Raw genomic sequence first — 16,045 nt, 5'->3', positions numbered from 1 at the left:
TTGTTTTTGTACAGGAGTGGCAGAAACTGGCTTTCTGTTTCTCTCAGTCGCTTAAGCTGCAAGCATGAAGTGCGGGATGCGAAAGACGCACAACACGCGGGCCAGAACGTATCCATTCCTTTTGCATCGGTTTGAACGGAATCGTGGCTTTGGCTCCCAATAAAAGACATCTACCAGGCAACCGACTCGCCGCGCCGCTCAACTAATAAGCAAGCGCAATGGGTGCCTCGCTGGATGGCGCGCATCAAACGTAGCGCAAACCTTCAAGCGTGCCGTCAATAAATTACCAGTTCATTGCGCTCTTCAGAAAGCAGGGCGTTTCGATCCTCCAGTTTCCTGATGACTGCGCTGAGCTCAGCGATTTTCAGATGAAACCTTCGCGTGTCCCGATCCTCCTGAGACTGAAAACGCCCCGCAACACACACACACAACCACTCGTTCAAAGTTCAAAACTGTTTTTGTGCTACCTTCCTCCAGCAACGAACTAAGTCATGCGTACTGCAAGTGTGTGATGAGGTGGCTTACGCTATGAAGAGGATTGCTAGTAGCGCCGTTGACCCCACTTCCAGGGTAGTTTAGGCCCGCCCTTTGGGAATCCCTCAGGGCAGCGATCTGCTGCTCGGCAGCCTGAGTCTGCAGCTGAAGGCGGTGGACGTGGCCGGCCCCAGGGATTTATCCAAAACACTAACCGCTCTGTCTTTCAGCTTGATCTCATCCATCTGGATGTACAAACGGGGAGCGCTCAGGCAGGCGGGCAAACTCATTTGCCAGAATTGTGACAAAAACAAAGAGAGCAACCGGCCAATTTTTATCTTGAATCGACTAGAACACCATTGCTGTGACAAAAGCGAAGCGAGCAACCGGACGTTTTCTTCTTGTGAAATAGAATAGAATAGAATGCCTTAGGTGTCATTGCACTGCAGGTATACAACGAAATTGGGAACATAGCCACGCACCGCGCATCTGATCAGTCCTACCAGTCGGCGGATCTCCCTCTCGCAGTCTCTCTTAGTTCGGCTCAGCTCCTCCCGATGCTGGTGATGAGCCGATCGGAGCTGGGCCGCTCGGGACTGCCAGGCCTGCTGGGCCGCTGCCAGGGCTTCTTCCGCGCTCCTGGTGGAGGCAACACCGCTCGGTCTCCCGACACCGCCGCGTCTCCTCCACTTCCGCCAGCAAAGCGCCCCCGCTCCTCACCTGAGCAGACATTGCGCCACATCGGGCCGTTGAGACCGCAACGGAGCGCCGCGACGCTTACTGGGGACAAGCTACACAATACGGTAGCGGCCGCATCGGAGCCCGACGTGGCGTGCGGATAGTCAGACACGGATTGAGCGGATCACCTTGTCCATGGAGCCGTCCCTCAGGCTGAGGACCAAGGCATTCAGTCGCTGGATCTCTCCATCTTTGATTTTGATCACTCTCATCAGCTCCATTTCATGCTGCCGCAGTAATGTCTCCCTGGTAACGGCTAACTCTTTCTGCTTCTCCTCATGGAGTGTGCTTTTGAGTTCCGTCATGGCGGCGGTGGCACGGTGGTGCTCCGCCCGCAGGTCCTGACTTCTCTCTCTCTCCAGACAGCTGACCTGACATGACTTAGACAAACTTTATTGTCATCTTGTCTGCACATGGTGCATACAAAACGAAATTTCGTTGCACACGGCTTACAACAAAGTAGTGATATTGCAGTTGAATAGAAGTAACATATCCTATGAAAATATATATATATACATATACTGTATATATATATATATATATTACAAATAAGTATAAAGTGCAGCAGTGCTAATTATGCAATAGTGCAAGTAGGCAAAACAGTATTCAAGAGTGTGCAGAGGAATGCTAAACCATGTATTAAACTTCTATTTAAAGGGTTTACACAAGTTCAGTAAAGTTGGTAGTGCGAGATAGTGCAAGATAGAGGTCCGTAGTGTCATAAAGTACAGTTCTGTGAATGTGTGATGCAGAGTTCAGTTTAGAGCTCAACAGTTCTAATGTTCAATAGTCTGATGACAGCAGGGAAAAAGCTGTTGCAGAACCTGGTGGACCTGCAGCGGATTGTGCGAAACCTCTTCCCAGAGGGCAGCAGGGAGAACAGTCCATGGTGGGGGTGTGATGGGTCATTGATGATGTTACGGGCACGGGACATGCAGCGCTGAGATGAAATGTCCTGAATGGAGGGAAGAGGAGCCCCTATGATCCTCTCTGCTGTCCTCACCACTCTCCTCACGTTCTTCCAATCGGAGGCGGTGCAGCCTCCACACCACACAGAGAGTCAGCTTGTCAGAATGCTCTCTATGGTGCTCCTGTAGAACGTCCTCATGATGGGTGGGGGCAGGTGGGCTCTCCTCATCCTCCGCAGGAAGTACAAGCGCTTCTGTGCCCTCTTGATCAGTGCCGTAGTGTTCATAGTCCAGGTGAGGTCTTCTGTGATGTGGACCCCCAGGAATTTGGTGCTGCTGACCACCTCCACAGCTGAGCTGTTGATGATCAGTGGAGCGTGGTGAGGCTGGTTTTTCCTGAAGTCGACGATGATCTCCTTCATCTTCTCCACATTCAGGATCAGGCTGTTGTCTCTGCACCAGCCCACCAGCTGCTCCACCTCCTCTCTGTAGTCCAGGTCGTTGTTGTCTCTGATGAGCCCCACCACCGTTGTGTCGTCTGCGAACTTCACGATGTGATTGGTGGTGAACCTGGGGACGCAGTCGTGTGTCATCAGGGTGAACAGCAGGGGGCTCAGGACGCAGCCCTGAGGGGAGCCTGTGCTGAGGGTGATGACATCAGAGGTGTTCTGTCCGACCCGGACTGACTGAGGTCTGTTGGTGAGGAAGTCTAGCAGCCAGTTGCGAAGGGGGGTGTTGAAGCCCAGGTGTTCCAATTTTCCTACTAGATGCTGTGGGATGATGGTGTTAAACGCTGAGCTGAAGTCCAGGAACAGCATCCGAACATGGGTGTTCTTCTCCTCCAGGTGAGCCAGGCTCAGGTGAAGAACGGAGGAGATGGCGTCCTGAGTGGAGCGGTTTTGCCGGTCGGCAAACTGGAACGGGTCAAATAATGGGGGGAGTCTGGAAACGATGTGATCTTTAAGCAGCCTTTCGAAGCACTTCATCATGACCGGAGTCAGTGCAACAGGCCGGTAATCATTAAATGAGGTGATTTGAGGTTTCTTCGGCACCGGAATGATGGAGGCAGTCTTAAAGCACGCTGGCACTGTGGCTTGGCCCAGCGAGGTGTTAAAAATGTCTGTGATGACCCCAGCCAGCTGACTTGCACATTCCCTGAACACACGCCCAGGAATGTTGTCGGGGCCAGGGGCCTTACGGGGGTTGACTCTCCTCAGGGTCTTCAACACATCGGCGGAGTCAAGGCAGAGTACCTCCTCTTCCTGATGGGGGACAGTTTTAACTGCTGGAGTGCCGTTTAGTGCCTCGAACCTCCCAAAGAAGTTATTTAGACCATTTAGAAAGTCAGAATCAACTTCACCCACCGGGGGGGGAGGGTGAGTTGTAGTCTGTAATCGCCCGTATGCCTTGCCACATACTCCTGGTGTTGTTGGCGTCGTGGAAACGATCCTGAATTTTTCGACTGTGGTCTCGCTTCGCTACCCTGATGGCACGGTTCAAGTTGGCTCTCGCTGTCCTCAGTGTCTCCTTGTCGCCAGACTTGAAGGCAGAGTTCCGCGCTCGTAGCGTTTGACGTACCTCCTCAGTCATCCAGGGTCGTTGGTTGCCCCGGGTGATGATATTCTTAGTGGTGCTGACGTCCTCGGTGCATTTGTTGACGTAGGCTGACACAGTCATGGCACACGCATGTCAAATCTACATCGGGGAAACTGGGAGGGAGGGAGGGAGTGGTTTAGGGAGGGAGGGAGGGAGGGAGGGAGGGCGGGAGGAAGGCAAGCAGGGAGGCAGGCAGGCAGGGAGGCAGGCAGGGAGGCAGGCAGGGAAGCAGGCAGGGAGGAAGGCAGTGTCTGTCTGTTGAGGTTTTCACCTTGTTCTTCTCCTGCTGAAGTTCTAACTGGACGTCCATCAGTTTGGCTCTCAGCTCGTCATTGGCGGCCTGAAAGGCGTCCGTTCGCTCCGCCTTGACCCGCCCTGCCGGAGCTCGTTTGGACATCTCTTACTCGAGTCTCGCCCGGTCGTCAGTCAGAGATCACAACATTTGTACCTGGAGAGCACAAACGCAGCGCTGTTTTCCACTGGCTTCGGACTCAACTTCAATCGGTACCGTAACGTACAACATCATAAACATAGATCTAGCTTGACTTATTCATTGAATAAATGCATTTGGTTCTTCAAAACTGCATCACGCAACATAGCGTGACCGAGACGGCCGTTATCCACCTGCGTGAAGTTATTTGGTGAATGAGATGTTTAAGACACCATCGTTCTGTCTCTATGTAGATGAAGGGAAATAATCGATTGCTGAAGGTCCAAAGGTGTTGTGATAAACAAATAAACATATTAGTGACATATTTGTGATAAACATATTAGGCAGGATAATCACATATGTTAACTTGACTGCCCACACTGTATTTATTTATGGTTATTTGTTAAATCGAGTACTGTTAGACATGAAACAGGAAGTGTTTAACATAAATGGACGACGAAAGGGGTACTCACCATTGTAGCTCCTGCTGGTCAATGATACGAGCCTCTTCTTGCAGTGGAAAACATACAGCCAACAAACACCGTGGAACCTAAAGGAAGGAAATTAAACATTAACATTTAGCCTCAACCAACATTCACAGATACAACGCAACGCAAACTACACAAACATAAATCTTTTTAAACACAATGAGTTGTACTTACCGTGTACGCTCTAGACGGTCCACTTGCAAGCAGAAAATAAAGATATTTCTGTTGATAATCGTCGTGTTTGTATCCGTTGTCTCGCTCAAGGCCATTGCGCCCACAGATTTGAATTTTGGCCAGAGTTCAGCCTATTGACGTCATTTCCGCGGTGTAATACCCGCATATCTGAAACGGCAAAGTTAAGAGTAGAGTTAAATAAAGTTTTTAATCAACGCAATAATTTACAAACGTTGACCAGTCGAAATAATCGTCGAAATTTGGCGTCTGTGGCTGGAAGCAGACGCCGAGTTCGACGTTCCTCCCAAATGCCACACTGCCTCGCTTTTCAGGCCAACAAAAAAACATATTTTTCAAAACAATGAGTTGTAATTACCTTGTACGCTCTAGACGGTCAAGTTGCAAGCTGAAAACAAAAATATTTGTCTTGTTAGTCGTCGTGTTACTAACCGCTGTGTCTTGTTTGCCAGCATTGCCGCTTTCCTACTTCCTGTTGCAAGCCACGCCCACGGATTATAATTTTGCCATGAGTTCCGCCTATTGACGTCATGTCCGCGTCGCATGACTGCGACGTAATATTATCTAAAACTGTTTGTGCGGCATGGTGTTGTTCTGTGCGGTATTGTGTTATTCTGTGCGGCGTCGTGTTGTTCTGTGCGGCGTAGTGTTGTTCAGTGCGGCGTCGTGTTGTTCAGTGCGGCATGTTGTTGTTCAGTGCGGCATGTTGTTGTTCAGTGCGGCATGGTGTTGTTCAGTGCGGCATGGTGTTGTTCAGTGCGGCATGGTGTTGTTCAGTGCGGCATGGTGTTGTTCAGTGCGGCATGGTGTTGTTCAGTGCGGGATGGTGTTGTTCAGTGCGGCATGGTGTTGTTCAGTGCGGCATGGTGTTGTTCAGTGCGGCATGGTGTTGTTCAGTGCGGCATAATATTGTTCAGTGCGGCGTAATGTTGTTCAGTGGGGCATGGTGTTGTTCAGTGCGGCATGGTGTTGTTCAGTGCGACATGATGTTGTTCAGTGCGGCATAATGTTGTTCAGTGCGGCATAATGTTGTTCAGTGCGGCATAATGTTGTTCAGTGCGGCATAATGTTGTTCAGTGCGGGATGGTGTTGTTCAGTGCGGCATGGTGTTGTTCAGTGCGGCATGGTGTTGTTCAGTGCGGCATGGTGTTGTTCAGTGCGGCATGGTGTTGTTCAGTGCGGCATGGTGTTGTTCAGTGCGGGATGGTGTTGTTCAGTGCGGCATGGTGTTCAGTGCGGCATAATGTTGTTCAGTGCGGCATAATGTTGTTCAGTGCGGCATAATGTTGTTCAGTGCGGCATAATGTTGTTCAGTGCGGCATGGTGTTGTTCAGTGCGGCATAATGTTGTTCAGTGCGGCATAATGTTGTTCAGTGCGGTATATTGTTGTTCAGTGGGGCATAATGTTGTTCAGTGCGGCATGGTGTAGTTCAGTGCGGCATGGTGTAGTTCAGTGCGGCATGGTGTTGTTCAGTGCGGAATGGTGTTGTTCAGTGCGGGATGGTGTTGTTCAGTGCGGGATGGTGTTGTTCAGTGCGGGATGGTGTTGTTCAGTGCGGGATGGTGTTGTTCAGTTTGGCATGGTGTTGTTCAGTGCGGCATGGTGTTGTTCAGTGCGGCATGGTGTTGTTCAGTGCGGCATGGTGTTGTTCAGTGCGGGATGGTGTTGTTCAGTGCGGGATGGTGTTGTTCAGTGCGGGATGGTGTTGTTCAGTGCGGGATGGTGTTGTTCAGTGCGGCATGGTGTTGTTCAGTGCGGCATGGTGTTGTTCAGTGCGGCATGGTGTTGTTCGGCATGGTGTTGTTCAGTGCGGCATGGTGTTGTTCAGTGCGGCATGGTGTTGTTCAGTGCGGCATGGTGTTGTTCAGTGCGGGATGGTGTTCAGTGCGGGATGGTGTTGTTCAGTGCGGGATGGTGTTGTTCAGTGCGGCATGGTGTTGTTAAGTGCGGCATGGTGTTGTTCAGTGCGGCGTAATGTTGTTCAGTGGGGCATGGTGTTGTTCAGTGCGGCATGGTGTTGTTCAGTGCGGCATGGTGTTGTTCAGTGCGGCATGGTGTTGTTCAGTGCGGCATGGTGCTGTTCAGTGCGGCATGGTGCTGTTCAGTGCGGCATGGTGCTGTTCAGTGCGGCATGGTGTTGTTCAGTGCGGCATGGTGTTGTTCAGTGCGGCATGGTGTTGTTCAGTGCGGCATGGTGTTGTTCAGTGCGGCATGGTGTTGTTCAGTGCGGCATGGTGTTGTTCAGTGCGGCATGGTGTTTTTAAGTGCGGCATGGTGTTTTTAAGTGCGGCATAATGTTGTTCAGTGCGGCATAATGTTGTTCAGTGCGGCATAATGTTGTTCAGTGCGGCATAATGTTGTTCAGTGCGGCATGGTGTTGTTCAGTGCGGCATGGTGTTGTTCAGTGCGGCATGGTGTTGTTCAGTGCGGGATGGTGTTGTTCAGTGCGGGATGGTGTTGTTCAGTGCGGCATGGTGTTCAGTGCGGCATAATGTTGTTCAGTGCGGCATAATGTTGTTCAGTGCGGCATGGTGTTGTTCAGTGCGGCATAATGTTGTTCAGTGCGGCATAATGTTGTTCAGTGCGGCATAATGTTGTTCAGTGCGGTATAATGTTGTTCAGTGCGGGATGGTGTTGTTCAGTGCTGCATGGTGTTGTTCAGTGCGGCATGGTGCTGTTCAGTGCGGCATGGTGTTGTTCAGTGCGGCATGGTGTTGTTCAGTGCGGCATGGTGTTGTTCAGTGCGGCATGGTGTTGTTCAGTGCGGCATGGTGTTGTTCAGTGCGGCATGGTGTTGTTCAGTGCGGCATGGTGTTGTTCAGTGCGGCATGGTGTTGTTCAGTGCGGCATGGTGTTGTTCAGTGCGGCATGGTGTTGTTCAGTGCGGGATGGTGTTGTTCAGTGCGGCATGGTGTTGTTCAGTGCGGCATGGTGTTGTTCAGTGCGACATGATGTTGTTCAGTGCGACATGATGTTGTTCAGTGCGGCGTAATGTTGTTCAGTGCGGCGTAATGTTGTTCAGTGCGGCGTAATGTTGTTCAGTGCGGGATGATGGTGTTCAGTGCGGCATGGTGTTGTTCAGTGCGGCATGGTGTTGTTCAGTGCGGCATGGTGTTGTTCAGTGCGGCATGGTGTTGTTCAGTGCGGCATGGTGTTGTTCAGTGCGGCATGGTGTTGTTCAGTGCGGCATGGTGTTGTTCAGTGCGGCATGGTGTTGTTCAGTGCGGCATGGTGTTGTTCAGTGCGGCATGGTGTTGTTCAGTGCGGCATGGTGTTGTTCAGTGCGGCATGGTGTTGTTCAGTGCGGCATGGTGTTGTTCAGTGCGGCATGGTGTTCAGTGCGGCATAATGTTGTTCAGTGCGGCATAATGTTGTTCAGTGCGGCATGGTGTTGTTCAGTGCGGCATAATGTTGTTCAGTGCGGCATAATGTTGTTCAGTGCGGTATGGTGTTGTTCAGTGGGGCATAATGTTGTTCAGTGCGGCATGGTGTTGTTCAGTGCGGGATGGTGTTGTTCAGTGCGGCATGGTGTTGTTCAGTGCGGCATGGTGTTGTTCAGTGCGGCATGGTGTTGTTCAGTGCGGCATGGTGTTGTTCAGTGCGGCATGGTGTTGTTCAGTGCGGCATGGTGTTGTTCAGTGCGGCATGGTGTAGTTCAGTGCGGCATGGTGTTGTTCAGTGCGGCATGGTGTAGTTCAGTGCGGCATGGTGTTGTTCAGTGCGGCATGGTGTTGTTCAGTGCGGCATGGTGTTGTTCAGTGCGGCATGGTGTTGTTCAGTGCGGCATGGTGTTGTTCAGTGCGACATGGTGTTGTTCAGTGCGGCATAATGTTGTTCAGTGCGGCATAATGTTGTTCAGTGCGGCATAATGTTGTTCAGTGCGGCATGGTGTTGTTTAGTGCGGGATGGTGTTGTTCAGTGCGGCATGGTGTTGTTCAGTGCGGCATGGTGTTGTTCAGTGCGGCATGGTGTTGTTCAGTGCGGCATGGTGTTGTTCAGTGCGGCATGGTGTTGTTCAGTGCGGCATGGTGTTGTTCAGTGCGGAATGGTGTTGTTCAGTGCGGCATGGTGTTGTTCAGTGCGGCATGGTGTTGTTAAGTGCGGCATGGTGTTGTTCAGTGCGGCGTAATGTTGTTCAGTGGGGCATTGTGTTGTTCAGTGCGGCATGGTGTTGTTCAGTGCGGCATGGTGTTGTTCAGTGCGGCATGGTGCTGTTCAGTGCGGCATGGTGCTGTTCAGTGCGGCATGGTGTTGTTCAGTGCGGCATGGTGTTGTTCAGTGCGGCATGGTGTTGTTCAGTGCGGCATGGTGTTGTTCAGTGCGGCATGGTGTTGTTCAGTGCGGCATGGTGTTGTTCAGTGCGGCATGGTGTTGTTCAGTGCGGCATGGTGTTTTTCAGTGCGGCATAATGTTGTTCAGTGCGGCATAATGTTGTTCAGTGCGGCATAATGTTGTTCAGTGCGGCATAATGTTGTTCAGTGCGGCATAATGTTGTTCAGTGCGGCATGGTGTTGTTCAGTGCGGCATGGTGTTGTTCAGTGCGGCATGGTGTTGTTCAGTGCGGGATGGTGTTGTTCAGTGCGGGATGGTGTTGTTCAGTGCGGCATGGTGTTCAGTGCGGCATAATGTTGTTCAGTGCGGCATGGTGTTGTTCAGTGCGGCATGGTGTTGTTCAGTGCGGCATGGTGTTGTTCAGTGCGGCATGGTGTTGTTCAGTGCGGCATGGTGTTGTTCAGTGCGGCATGGTGTTGTTCAGTGCGGCATGGTGTTGTTCAGTGCGGCATGGTGTTGTTCAGTGCGGCATGGTGTTGTTCAGTGCGGCATGGTGTTGTTCAGTGCGGCATGGTGTAGTTCAGTGCGGCATGGTGTAGTTCAGTGCGGCATGGTGTAGTTCAGTGCGGCATGGTGTTGTTCAGTGCGGGATGGTGTTGTTCAGTGCGGCATGGTGTTGTTCAGTGCGGCATGGTGTTGTTCAGTGCGACATGATGTTGTTCAGTGCGGCATAATGTTGTTCAGTGCGGCATAATGTTGTTCAGTGCGGCATAATGTTGTTCAGTGCGGCATAATGTTGTTTAGTGCGGCATGGTGTTGTTCAGTGCGGCATGGTGTTGTTCAGTGCGGCATGGTGTTGTTCAGTGCGGCATGGTGTTGTTCAGTGCGGCATGGTGTTGTTCAGTGCGGCATGGTGTTGTTCAGTGCGGGATGGTGTTGTTCAGTGCGGGATGGTGTTGTTCAGTGCGGGATGGTGTTGTTCAGTGCGGCATGGTGTTCAGTGCGGCATAATGTTGTTCAGTGCGGCATAATGTTGTTCAGTGCGGCATGGTGTTGTTCAGTGCGGCATGGTGTTGTTCAGTGCGGCATGGTGTTGTTCAGTGCGGCATGGTGTTGTTCAGTGCGGCATGGTGTTGTTCAGTGCGGCATGGTGTTGTTCAGTGCGGCATGGTGTTGTTCAGTGCGGCATGGTGTTGTTCAGTGCGGCATGGTGTTGTTCAGTGCGGCATGGTGTTCAGTGCGGCATAATGTTGTTCAGTGCGGCATAATGTTGTTCAGTGCGGCATGGTGTTGTTCAGTGCGGCATAATGTTGTTCAGTGCGGCATAATGTTGTTCAGTGCGGTATGGTGTTGTTCAGTGGGGCATAATGTTGTTCAGTGCGGCATGGTGTTGTTCAGTGCGGGATGGTGTTGTTCAGTGCGGCATGGTGTTGTTCAGTGCGGCATGGTGTTGTTCAGTGCGGCATGGTGTTGTTCAGTGCGGCATGGTGTTGTTCAGTGCGGCATGGTGTTGTTCAGTGCGGCATGGTGTTGTTCAGTGCGGCATGGTGTAGTTCAGTGCGGCATGGTGTTGTTCAGTGCGGCATGGTGTAGTTCAGTGCGGCATGGTGTTGTTCAGTGCGGCATGGTGTTGTTCAGTGCGGCATGGTGTTGTTCAGTGCGGCATGGTGTTGTTCAGTGCGGCATGGTGTTGTTCAGTGCGACATGATGTTGTTCAGTGCGGCATAATGTTGTTCAGTGCGGCATAATGTTGTTCAGTGCGGCATAATGTTGTTCAGTGCGGCATGGTGTTGTTTAGTGCGGGATGGTGTTGTTCAGTGCGGCATGGTGTTGTTCAGTGCGGCATGGTGTTGTTCAGTGCGGCATGGTGTTGTTCAGTGCGGCATGGTGTTGTTCAGTGCGGCATGGTGTTGTTCAGTGCGGCATGGTGTTGTTCAGTGCGGAATGGTGTTGTTCAGTGCGGCATGGTGTTGTTCAGTGCGGCATGGTGTTGTTAAGTGCGGCATGGTGTTGTTCAGTGCGGCGTAATGTTGTTCAGTGGGGCATTGTGTTGTTCAGTGCGGCATGGTGTTGTTCAGTGCGGCATGGTGTTGTTCAGTGCGGCATGGTGCTGTTCAGTGCGGCATGGTGCTGTTCAGTGCGGCATGGTGTTGTTCAGTGCGGCATGGTGTTGTTCAGTGCGGCATGGTGTTGTTCAGTGCGGCATGGTGTTGTTCAGTGCGGCATGGTGTTGTTCAGTGCGGCATGGTGTTGTTCAGTGCGGCATGGTGTTGTTCAGTGCGGCATGGTGTTTTTCAGTGCGGCATAATGTTGTTCAGTGCGGCATAATGTTGTTCAGTGCGGCATAATGTTGTTCAGTGCGGCATAATGTTGTTCAGTGCGGCATAATGTTGTTCAGTGCGGCATGGTGTTGTTCAGTGCGGCATGGTGTTGTTCAGTGCGGCATGGTGTTGTTCAGTGCGGGATGGTGTTGTTCAGTGCGGGATGGTGTTGTTCAGTGCGGCATGGTGTTCAGTGCGGCATAATGTTGTTCAGTGCGGCATGGTGTTGTTCAGTGCGGCATGGTGTTGTTCAGTGCGGCATGGTGTTGTTCAGTGCGGCATGGTGTTGTTCAGTGCGGCATGGTGTTGTTCAGTGCGGCATGGTGTTGTTCAGTGCGGCATGGTGTTGTTCAGTGCGGCATGGTGTTGTTCAGTGCGGCATGGTGTTGTTCAGTGCGGCATGGTGTTGTTCAGTGCGGCATGGTGTAGTTCAGTGCGGCATGGTGTAGTTCAGTGCGGCATGGTGTAGTTCAGTGCGGCATGGTGTTGTTCAGTGCGGGATGGTGTTGTTCAGTGCGGCATGGTGTTGTTCAGTGCGGCATGGTGTTGTTCAGTGCGACATGATGTTGTTCAGTGCGGCATAATGTTGTTCAGTGCGGCATAATGTTGTTCAGTGCGGCATAATGTTGTTCAGTGCGGCATAATGTTGTTTAGTGCGGCATGGTGTTGTTCAGTGCGGCATGGTGTTGTTCAGTGCGGCATGGTGTTGTTCAGTGCGGCATGGTGTTGTTCAGTGCGGCATGGTGTTGTTCAGTGCGGCATGGTGTTGTTCAGTGCGGGATGGTGTTGTTCAGTGCGGGATGGTGTTGTTCAGTGCGGGATGGTGTTGTTCAGTGCGGCATGGTGTTCAGTGCGGCATAATGTTGTTCAGTGCGGCATAATGTTGTTCAGTGCGGCATGGTGTTGTTCAGTGCGGCATAATGTTGTTCAGTGCGGCATAATGTTGTTCAGTGCGGTATATTGTTGTTCAGTGGGGCTTAATGTTGTTCAGTGCGGCATGGTGTTGTTCAGTGCGGGATGGTGTTGTTCAGTGCGACATGGTGTTGTTCAGTGCGGCATGGTGTTGTTCAGTGCGGCATTGTGTTGTTCAGTGCGGCATGGTGTTGTTCAGTGCGGCATTGTGTTGTTCAGTGCGGCATGGTGTTGTTCAGTGCGGCATGGTGTAGTTCAGTGCGGCATGGTGTAGTTCAGTGCGGCATGGTGTAGTTCAGTGCGGCATGGTGTTGTTCAGTGCGGGATGGTGTTGTTCAGTGCGGGATGGTGTTGTTCAGTGCGGGATGGTGTTGTTCAGTGCGGGATGGTGTTGTTCAGTGCGGGATGGTGTTGTTCAGTTTGGCATGGTGTTGTTCAGTGCGGCATGGTGTTGTTCAGTGCGGCATGGTGTTGTTCAGTGCGGCATGGTGTTGTTCAGTGCGGGATGGTGTTGTTCAGTGCGGGATGGTGTTGTTCAGTGCGGGATGGTGTTGTTCAGTGCGGCATGGTGTTCAGTGCGGCATAATGTTGTTCAGTGCGGCATGGTGTTGTTCAGTGCGGCATGGTGTTGTTCAGTGCGGCATAATGTTGTTCAGTGCGGCATAATGTTGTTCAGTGCAGCACCTATCACCTAGAAGGTAAATAAATAGGAAGGAAGGACTCACCGGTGACGTCGTCGCCCACGTCCAAGCGTTGTACTTTGTATTTTCATCCTTCTGACAGTGGAAAACATATAGCCAACAAACACCGTGGAACCTAAACGAATGAAAGAAAACTATCATTTGGCCACAACCAACATTCACAGATACAACACAATGTGACGTGCGGTGTTGAGGTTAAAGGTTGAGTGAAGGGCCCTCGTTTTAAACTACTTTTTTGAAAAGGAGTGGGAACAAGTAAGACGTATTTAATTTATTTATTGGGAAGTAGTAAGACTTATTAAATTTATTTAATCTACTTTTCTTCCCAGGCAAAATTTGACGTGCTGCAATTCCAAATTTCCAAAGTGAATGAAGGAATGAAATCCTTTAAATTATGATTTTGTATAAATACTAGGCATAAACACAAAATCTACGGCACAAAATGGGCAGACTTTACTTGTTTGAAAAGGACTGGTTACAAGACAGACTTTTTTAATTTATTTAATGGGAAGAAGACTTATTTAGTTTAATTGATCTATTTTTGTTCCCTGGCAAAATTCGATTTGCTGCAATTCCAAATTTCCAAAGTGAATGAAGGAATGAAGTCGTTTAAATTATGATTTTGTATAAATACTAGGCATAGACACAAAATCTACGGCACAAAACGGGCAGACTTTACTTGTTTGAAGAGGACTGGTTGCAAGACAGACTTTTCTGATTTATTTAATGGGAAGAAGACTTATTTAGTTTATTTAATCTCTTTTTGTTGCCTGGCAAAATTGGATTTGCTGAAATTGTATTTTGCCAAATCTTGACTTGAGACCTGATAGGAAGTATTAAACGCTCAGTTAAATCGATACAAGTTGGTAATAAGAGCGAGTAATGTTGGTTGAAGCGATGAATGAAGGTTAAAAGCAATTTAAATTATGACTTTGTATAAATACTAGATATTAACAGAACATCTACTGCGCAAAATGGGCAGAGTTTACTTGTTTGAGAAGGAGTGGCTTATTTAAGTCTAAGATTTATTTAATCTGTTTGTTCCCAGGCAAAATTGGATGTGATGCAATTCCAAATTTCACCACATGATGGTGCCAAATTTTGACTTCATAGGACATATTCAACACTTAACTATTATGTTCAAGGTAATCAGATTTGTTTATTATTCTAATGGCCTTTTCAAAACTATTCTGGATTACTACTTTGGATCTATTCTACATTACTTGGCAACAACATACTCTGTAACAGATTAGGCAGTATAATCACATATGTTAACTTGAGAGTGCCCACACTCAATCTACTTATCGTGATGTGTTAAATCAATTACTGTTAGACATTATTATTCTGATAATCTACCAAATCTTTGAATTGAAGAATTTGTGATTTAATTAATAGCTTGTTGTTATGTTCAGGGTAATCAGACTTGTATATAATTCTAATGGCCTTCTTTTGAAAACTATTCTGAATTACAACTTTGGATCTTATATTACTTTGCAACATTATACTCGGTGACAGATTAGGCAGTATAATCACATATGTTAACTTCAGTGCCCACACTGTATTTATTTATGGTTATTTGTTAAATCAAGTACTGTTAGACATGAAATAGGAAGTGTTTAACATAAATGTTATGGCTACTCACCGTTGTAGCTCGCTCCTGGTCAATGATACGAGCCTCTTCTTGCAGTGGAAAACTTGCAGCCAACAAACACCGTGGAACCTAAAGGAATGAAATTAAACATTAACATTTCGCCTGGACCAATATTCACACGTACAACGCAACGCGGCTACACTTCTGCTAGCGCCTCAGCTACACGTTGCTATTACAAACGTAAATCTCTTTAAACACAATGAGTGTTACTTACCGTGTACGCTGTAGACGGTCCAGTTGCAAGCAGAAAGTAAAGATATTTCTGTTGATATTCGTCGTTGCTCAGTGGCTCACGGCCATCGCGCCAACAGATTTGAATTTTGGTGGAAGTTCAGCCAATTACGTCATATCCGCGGCACATGACTGCGACGTAATACCCGCTTATCTGAAACGGCAGTTAAAAGTAGAGTTACATCAAGTTTTCTTTTTTAATCAACGCAATCATTTACAACCGTTGACCAGAAAGAATCGTCGAAATTCGACGTTCCCCCCAAACGCCACACTCACTCGCTTTTCAGGGCAACAAAAGTACTTCTTTTTAAAAACGATGAGTTGTACTTACCGTGTACGCTCTGGACGGTCCAGTTGCAAGCAGAAAATAAAAATATTTCTCTCGTTAGTCGTATGTTACCATCCGCTGTGTCTTTGTCAACATCGCCATTTTCCTACTTCCTGTTGCGAGCCACGCCCACGGATTTAAATTCTGGCGGAAGAGCCCGCCCATTGGCGTCGTTTTCGCGTATAGCAAATCCGATTGGTTGGGAAGGGGGCGCGGTTATGCAGCCGAGGGGTCCTGTGATCGGTGGGATGTAAAGTAGGCGTCGACGTCACGTCCGCGTCACGTGACCACGACGTGGCAGACGTCATATAGCAACCGCTGTTTTGTTTAGTAGACTTACAGTTGTTATGCATTGACATAATGGCGCACACTCCAAATAGATTTAAATAAATTAAATAATTCTTCTGCCCACTCCCTTTTAAACAAGTTAACTCTCCCCGCGGATTTGAATTCCGGCGGAAGTTCTTACAGTTGTTATGCGTTGACATAATGGCGCACTGGTTAGCATGTCCACCTCTTAAGCATGATGTTGCGGGTTCGACGCCTGATCAATGTTAGCATGGAGTGAGCTGAAGTGCATGGCGCTGAAGATTTGAATCTTTGAAATGCGCTGAGGTCTGACGTATCAGGCAGAATGGTTTGCCATCACGTTCAACAAAAAATAGAAACTTTCCCACTCTGATAAAAACGTCCTGTGTTCATCTACATATTTTCGTTTTGCTGTGCATCTTTTCCCTGCCATTTCGAGAGCCCAATTGACACTAATAGTTTACTGGAATGTGTTTGCCCATCCTACTTTGTG

General features: G+C 49.2%; 1 long non-coding RNA gene across 1 annotated transcript; it reads right to left on the bottom strand.

Annotated features, from left to right (window-relative positions):
- Positions 1 to 5,181: 5,181 nt before the first annotated feature.
- LOC137840072 (uncharacterized) lies at positions 5,182 to 15,347 on the bottom strand. Its single transcript, XR_011086494.1, has 5 exons — positions 15,247 to 15,347; positions 14,899 to 15,069; positions 14,676 to 14,753; positions 13,058 to 13,148; positions 5,182 to 5,214 (listed from the first exon to the last, which is right to left on the bottom strand). It is a non-coding gene; the product is annotated as an uncharacterized lncRNA (long non-coding RNA).
- Positions 15,348 to 16,045: the final 698 nt, after the last annotated feature.

Source organism: Syngnathus scovelli, chromosome 1 (assembly GCF_024217435.2).
Source record: "Syngnathus scovelli strain Florida chromosome 1, RoL_Ssco_1.2, whole genome shotgun sequence".
NCBI classification, from domain to species: Eukaryota; Metazoa; Chordata; class Actinopteri; order Syngnathiformes; family Syngnathidae; genus Syngnathus; species Syngnathus scovelli.
The sequence above is the reverse complement of the archived record's forward strand: the minus strand, read 5'-3'. Positions and strand labels throughout refer to the sequence as shown.